At 36.8% G+C, this 8,313-nt stretch overlaps 1 long non-coding RNA gene across 1 annotated transcript; it reads right to left on the reverse strand.

Moving 5' to 3' along the window:
• Nucleotides 1-4,730: 4,730 nt before the first annotated feature.
• Nucleotides 4,731-7,371, reverse strand: LOC147557772 (uncharacterized). Its single transcript, XR_015234186.1, has 2 exons — nt 6,568-7,371; nt 4,731-6,391 (listed from the first exon to the last, which is right to left on the reverse strand). It is a non-coding gene; the product is annotated as an uncharacterized LOC147557772 (long non-coding RNA).
• Nucleotides 7,372-8,313: the final 942 nt, after the last annotated feature.

Genomic DNA, 8,313 nt, shown 5'->3' on the forward strand with positions numbered 1-8,313 from the left:
TAATCTGATAAACAGTCATAAAAGATATCATCTTCTCCTTCATTCTCAATAACTATTGCAGTATGACATTCCTGAAAATCATCATTATCATCATTGTGCTCATGTGGTAGTAGAATTGCATTATTGCATTCTAACATAGATTCTTCTTCATATAGATAGGACTTGAAAGCTGTATTATCATTATCATTTTCTATTATTTCTTCTTGTTGATCATGTGACTCAGTGTGATATCCTGATTGAAACTTATTTGGTCTATATCTGAAATAATACACACTTGGAACATGTCCCCATCTTTTACACAGACCACAGGGAACAGATGAGAAATCAAAATCATCAGCTCTCTTACCCTTTTGCTGATTATTCATGAAATTACTTCCTTGATTTGTCAGAGAACTACTATTACCCTGATTATTCATAGAAGGCCCATTGTTGTTTGTATAAGTTTGATTCCTATAGTAAGAAGGTGCAGGCTTATTTGGTGGTCTATTATACTGTTTTGGATTTAATCTTCTAACATAATAGGCTTCTTGATCAGTTTCCTTTTGAAGTAACCACTGTTCATGCTGAATTAGTCTTGATTTGAGATGAGCTAGTGTTAAATGTTCATTGTTGGTTCTAATTGCTATGATAAACTGATCATAATCAGACCCTAGACCCTGAATAGCTAGTCTTACCAATTCAGACTCACTTATTCTATCATGAACAGAGATTAAAGCATCAGCAATCTGCTTTAATTCTCTGAGATATTCAGCAATAGAAGCATTACCTTTCTTTATAGTCTGCAATTTCCTTCTTAATTGATCCTTTTTTGACTCAAGACCCTCATTGTTTGTGAGGTCTAAATAGTCCCACATATCTTTAGCAGTTCTTAAACCATATGTGTCATAATACACAGATTTGGATAAGGTACTCTTAAGATATGATTTTACAAAACTTTCTTTTGATCTCCAAAGTTGATAGTCTGGGTTTACTTGTTCTATACCTTGAATTATTCTAAGTTGAGGAGGTTCTTCTATAGAACCAGTGACAAACCCTAAGAGATCATAAGTTGCTAGCAAGGTCTCAACTTGATCTCTCCACATCAAATAGTTGGAGTCATCAAGTTTTTCAGTGATAAAGCTAGTAACAGATGAAATTGGAGGGAGATTACCTTGTATTTGTGCTGCCATGATGAAAAGAGAAAACCAAATTTGAAGAACAGCACGAAAAAAACAGTAAGTAATTCTTAATCTTTCTTGAATATTGTTATCTGAATTCCTTGAATTTGTAATGTTGAGAAATCTTTGATCTTTAATCTTCTTGAATATTAATCTTCTTCATGTTTTTGGTGTTTCAATGTTATGAATGAGATGGTGATGATTGTTCTTGAGCTCAAGAGGAGAAAACCCTAGCTTGTTGGATCTTTCTTAACCTATCTGATACCATGTAAGAAATTCCACTTGACTCTAATTTTATTTTCCAATCAATATCTTTTCACATTACATTTTTCCTTTATATAGAGTTCATAGAGAAGAGAAAACAGAAAACTGTTTTCATAACAGAATAACAGAAAGACTAACTAATAACAGAAAGATTAACTAATAACAGAAAGATAAACTAATCTTTATTTGTTGTGGCTGCCTTTAGCAGGTGATGAAGTGGTGGGACTTGAGCTTGGGCTGGGTTCACGGGCCTTTGACATCTTGACTGACTTCTTGAGACTTGACTTGACTAGTCTTTGATGTTGACCATATAAGTGATTAGAGTTTGCCCTAATCTTCTCATTTCTCTTACTGCCGAACCCTAGTTCTCTCAGTCGAAACCCTAGTTCTCACAACTCTCCATTTGGTTGTGACCATCCATGAAACTTGTGTCTTTTCACAAGTATCTATAAAATATAATTTTACTCAAACAAAAACTTATTTATAGAATAAATATTTTCCAACAAAAACAACATTGAAAGCCCTAGATAAGATTTACCTTTTAGATGGGACTTCAATGTTACTGTCTCAATAGTTGAAAAGAACAGAAAAAAATATGAATCTAGTTGAAAAGGGTGTACAATATATTGGAAGAGTAGACCAGTCGCCGGAGGCACTCATCGAAGAATATCAACCCACACAGATCATTCGAGTTCCTGCTTGATCTGATTTTAGTCTCAAGAATGTGATCATTCGAGTCTCCTTCATCATGAGTCTCCTACTTGATCATTTGAGTCTCCGTGATCTGAATTAAGTTGCAAGGAAGAGATAGGAAGCAACTGAACCGTTGAAGAGAGATAGAAGGATAGCATTCAAGAAAAATATATAACCTTCTAATTTCTTTCTGACATTTTATCAAACAACTGAGAGATAACATCTACTTCCAAAGCAAAAGAAGGCACAAAAAATTAAAGACAGAAGAATTACCAACACTGAAAAATGAGTTCTTCACACACTTCTTTAACATCAGGTTCGACACTCGAACTTGTACCTCCATTATCATGGTCAAAAGATTATGAGATTGAAACTTACCAATAGATAAGAGAAGAAAAAAATGAGAAAATGAATTTGGATTTCTTCCTCACTGAACGTGGAAGAAGTCGGGGAAAGTAGTGAAGCAACAATTAAAGAATGGTGATTTTCATCAACCACCAGGATTAGCGCCGGAAGAAAGGGGCGTCGATGAACGCTCGGATTTATATAGACAGTAATGGTGAACTTCATTAGTAATGTGAAGTTCGACGTTTTAAGGAAAGTTGGGAGATGAAGAACTGATTCGGGGAAGATGAAATAGGATTGAAGTAATCTGGGTGTCCATATACTACCCATAAATGAGAAGATATGTCCGGTGGAAGTGAGAAGATATGCCCATTCGTTTGCTATAGGCGCCCGGGTGCCAACCTGATTGATTTTATTCAATCCCACGATTGGGATTAGCGATGATGTGGGACGGAGGGCTGGATTTATCCAGAGGTTTGTCCCAGTCAGCACCCATCCACCTATTTTATTATATAGATTTTCACACTATCTTATTTTTCTTTGAAAAATGAGGGAGGAAAACCATCTGGTCTTGGGGTTCAGTCAGATTTTAAAGAAAATATATTTCTTTTTTGACGAAGAAGAAAAAACCGAAAAACAAAGAAACAACAACTAGGTACGAAGGAAGTAGGGGAAGGTGCTCCAAGTACGAGTACAATTCTGGAGACGTGCACATTTGGTCAGTTTGTCAGCTTTGAGATTTCATTTGCGGGCAAGGACAGAGCCAGGGGTGGTGACCCCTAGCTGCAGTCAGGGTCAAAATTTTGATAAGTAAAGAAGAATACCCATTAAAAGCAAGGTAGCCGAGTTTGTCGTGTAATTTGCCTAGCGCTCAACCCATCTCAGTTTCGAAACCTCTTGCCATCAATTCCAATTTTTTAATTTCTAATTGTTAAAGTAATTTTATATTGCCCCTTGTGTTATATTTATTTTCACTTTTAGTCCCTAGTTATGTCTCCTATCTCTAGATCTAATTCTTTTTTGACCTTTTTTTTGTGCTAAGTCAAGTTTTACCCCTTTTGTTAGATTTCATCCAAGTTATGTTTTAGTTATTTCATTATCCCCAAATTATCAATGATCTCTTACATTACAAGTTGTTAAAGTTAATTTCTCTTAATTCTTTTTTTGTTTGAACTATTAACGAAATTTTACATATTGGACAAAAATTAATTTTCAAATACTACTTGCTAATGCGCATACGTTAGAAATGCAATTTCTGTTTCTAACTAATTTTAGACTAGTCTGGGGTAACTCTGAGTCCTAGCTCCGGCCTTGTTTGCGAGAGGTATAAGAGAAGATGATGCCTTTAAAGGGCGAGGTGTGCTTCCGGATCGCCTCGATGTGATCTCAGTAGATAGTTAGTGGGGTATCTTCCTGGGTTCTTTCCATCTGAGGGAGAGATCCCTAGCCTATTGAGCGTATTTTTTCGATCTTTGTTAGACGTCCACATAATAGTCGACCCTCTGACTATGGTGAGGATTGTTCCTCTGTTTGAGGGAGGTGTTCCAGTTGCGCCATTGTCATTTGCTTTAAGCTTCCACTTCTTCCGCGACATGAGGGTCGGGCAATTATCATAGCGGTCAGGCTCAGCCTTGCACCTTTTTGGATGAATTTATCCCTCTTTCTGTTCCTGATAGATGTATCAATCACATCCTTTAGATGCTTGCAGTCTTCGGTCCTATATTTGATAGTGCTTTTATGAAAACTACATCAGGTAGAGGTTTCTCGAGGGTTTTTTTGGTCGACTTGTTGGGTTCGGCCTTGGGAGTTGCATCGTATTCTGTGTAACTAGAACTTCTAAGAGCTCTTTTTTTGTTGGGTCCACCTCCCTGTTGGCTCGGTCAGTGTCTCCCTCGTGTGTACTCAAGGATCTGACACGTGTCGCTTAAGACAATAAATTGGCTTATTTGACTTAGTGCTACATATCTAAGAAAGGTGTTCCTCTCTATCCTTAGAGTTAGTGTAAGACTTTTGGGCATCATAGAGTTGGGAAATCATTATAGACCTCAAATATATATTCTAAAATTGAAATTATGACTACCAATGGAGGAGTTCGACTTGCTTAAAGTTCTAGCTAACTAATTGGCGGTGATCCTGATTCGAGCTCGTGTGTCTCAAGTAGAGTACCTACAATTGGAGATTTTAGATCTTTATTGGAGCTATCCAATTTATAATCTAAGGAGCGTGGAATTTCTTATCATAGTAACATATTAAGAAAGCGTCCAAGGCATATGTTTCTCAACCTCCAAGTTAATTCATATTAGATTTGTGCAGGCGATCCTAAGTAGTTAATCCTAGATGTTAAACATCTAAAATTCCTCTCATAGTATTAGACTACTAGAAAATCCCAACATCATTAGCACCGACAATGAGACCAAGAAAATTCTTCCCCCTCGGCTTCGTCTCGAGAAACGTTTTTTTCTTAAAAAGTTGCGTCGTCTTCAATATTTCCTTGGCCTTGAGGTTTGCCGATCTCCAAAAGGTGTTTTCCTCTGACAACGTGGATATTTTATGCGTTTTGGGCCTTCTAGGCGCCAAACCTAGTTCCTTCCCTATGGAACATTGCTTAAAACTTCTACATGTTGAAGGTACCCAATTGGATGACCCAACTCCTTCCCGTGATCTCATATGGCGCATTCTTTACATTACCGTCACTCGACTGGACTTTCTCCTTGAACTATTTAAGTCAGCTCCTGTAGCATCCCTGTTGAGTTCATATGGATGCTACTATTCGAGTTTTACGCTATCTTAAAGGTAATCTCGATTATAGGATCTTCCTTTCTGAAACTAGTTCTTTGTCTCTTTAGTGTTTTACTGACTCTGATTGGGCAAGTTGCCTTGTTACCCATCTTGGCACGACTGGTTTTTTCACCACGCTTGGTAAGGAACCTTTTCGTGGCGTTCTAAGAAACAACAAACCGTTCCCAGTCTCTCATTGTGGATCTCGATTGATTAAAATACCTCTTTTAGAATCTCCGAGTTTCTATCCTACCACTATTTCAGGTTATCAGTGACAACAAAGCGTCTATGCATATCGTTGCAAACCCTGTCTTTCATGAAAGAACCAAGCATATCAAGCTCGATTGCCACTTTGTTCGTGAGAGGCTTGATTGAGTTTCATTCAAATTCACTACCTGCGTTCTACTAATCATGTAGCTGATATCTTCACCAAGCCACTCAGTTTCGACCCGTTCCAATGGCTTCTATCCAACGACTTCTATCAAGTTGGGCTTGATTCAGATTTCTTCCCATGCTCCAACTTGAGGGGGCACTGACGTATGAAACAGTGGTGGGTGCCTCAACCAATAGGCACCAACATTGTGCATGTTAAGGAAGGAAATCAGGGACGAAGATCCCGATTGATTTGATTTTATTACTTTCTATATTTGTAGTTATTCCACATATCTTCTTGTAACCCCAATGTAAATCCTATAGTGAAACTTGTTCAAAATAAAAAAAATAAAAAATCACCTTATTGGTCCAAATTGTCCTCTACTAGTTCTAACATTCTGCTTGCAAGATTGTTAGTTTCGGAAGTGATGGAAGCACTGTATCATTGGAGTATTTTTTTTTTCATGCATTCCAATCTGTGAAAATAATTTAACAACTATTCCAGTTCAAATTAATCTCCATTATTGAACTCAACATGTAATGGAAATTTTCCATTTTCTAGGGTCCCAGGGTGAATTAGTCTTTCCGATTTGTAATTGGAAGGCAGGCGCCGGCTATGTTGCAAAGGGTAAAGTCAATGGGAGGTAGTATTATTTACTGTAACTAGAAATGCAAGTTGGGGACATTAACTGTTCTCCTTCAATAAAAAGAAACCCATCTTTCCATTTCTAATATTAAACACATATCAGAATCCATAAGCATAGTTTGATGATAGGGAAATGCTAAACTTACAAAAGATTTTGACAAAAGATAGTTCCCAGCTGATGTGGCGGTTGTGGTTTGAAACTTTGACCAAATCTAGGTCGTTGAGAGGTGAATATCACAACCGCCACATCAGCTGGGAACTTTCTTTTGTCAAAATCCTTTGTAACTCTAGCATCTCCCTTGATGATATTACCTTGGGAAGAATCAATCCTTTCCTGTACCCTAGCTATGTGCATATGGAGAAATGCAACTGATTTTTATGAGTGTTGACTGCTGATTGTTGTTGAAACAAGATAGAGTGGGCAAAATGGAAAAGATGGGCACATGAATAACTACCTATTCACCCTAAACTCATTCATGTTTCACTAACATCTCTTTCTATCTCTAGACCCTCATATCATCTGCATAGACAGAGAAAGAGAGAGAGGGAGAATGAAGTGCAAGTGTGTGTGTGTTTGTGTAGGTAGTAATGCACGTGCCCTGCTTCTCCATCTTGCACTTCAAACACCTTAGTTCTATAGTTGTAGCTCATTGGCTTCATAGCTCACTATACTCTCCGATCAAGAAATCCTTACACTAAATTTGCATTTCTTGATGCTTCTTAACGTTCCATCCTTTCTTCCTCTTTTATAATAAAACCCAAAGATGTCAGAAAGTGAAAATAAGAAGTTAATATTAGGGACCACCATAGAAATTGTAATTCATTTACATAAATTCATAATATTTTGCCGAGAAATTTACCGAGAGGATTGTAGTATAACTACGAAATGATATGGCTCTCTTGTTTTCGAATACCTTAAATTGAAGATGTTCCAATGTGGTCTGGTAACAGATCTTTGGGTAAGCTCTTCAATTAAAGCACCAAAATGCCGAAGTAGGTGGTAGGTTTCCAGTCTCCATGTCCAAAAAGTTGCTAGAAAAAATCACAAACATCTTGTGTTTAGATGATTGCTAAGTGTCTCTTCATCAAATTGAACTCTATCTATCTACTTGTCCTTGGAGATTTTATTCGGGAAAGTGCAACACTTGTTAAATCATTATAGTCCGGCAAGTTAGTAGTTAGGCACATATCTACCGTTTCATTAGGTTTAGTCTAGACGCTACAGTTAAGTTTGTAGTCATCTAACTCAAAACCAGACATTTTATTCTTGGTTGCTAGATCGCTCTTGTCCCATGTAGAACTATTCTCATAGTTACCTTTACACTTAATATCACTCGAAGATGTTTTATATTTTCCATAAAAGAATTCTTTTTTTAATCTAAAATCGTTTTCTTCTATCATTTCTGCATCATGTAATTTTTCTTAGCAGAAGTAATTCGATTTACTTTAAAGACAATATTCGTGATTGTTTTGTTCATCATAAATCAAACAGTGGATATAACACACATGTATTTGGCTTGTACACTGTCACCCCAAGCAATTAAGTTAGATCTGATCATCAAGGTTTATCTCTCACATGATATAATAAGTTGATAGGGTGGCCCTCAACAATGGGTGCGTTAGGTGTGGGGAAAGAGATCAGTGGGAGGTGGGTCCTTTTTGGTTCTTAATATGTAAAGAGTAAACTCATTTTAGCATAGAAAGATTCTTCTGAATCTATTATCAGTTTTAGAAAACAAAATTGACCATTCAAATTAAAATACCTGATGCTCTGGCTTATTGTTGCTCAAGGACTTGTTTGTGTGGTGCACAAACCAGAAGTACTCTCTCTCTTTCTCTATCTTGATCTTTGTCTTTGTCAGTCTGTTTTTGTTTATAGGTATGTAAATAAAGTAGATTGAGATGTAATTAGAAGCTGAACCAATTGAATGAATGATATGGAAGCCACCAACTTCTATACCCTACAAAATAAATGTAGCTACCTAGCAGCTAATAGCTAGTAGGAAAGTGAAATGAGTAACAATCAACTTACTACTGATATATGTTCCTGCATATTGA

Source organism: Eschscholzia californica, unplaced genomic scaffold (assembly GCF_041429995.1).
Source record: "Eschscholzia californica isolate CP2 unplaced genomic scaffold, dmEscCali1.0.p SCAF_2, whole genome shotgun sequence".
In the NCBI taxonomy this organism is placed as follows: Eukaryota; Viridiplantae; Streptophyta; class Magnoliopsida; order Ranunculales; family Papaveraceae; genus Eschscholzia; species Eschscholzia californica.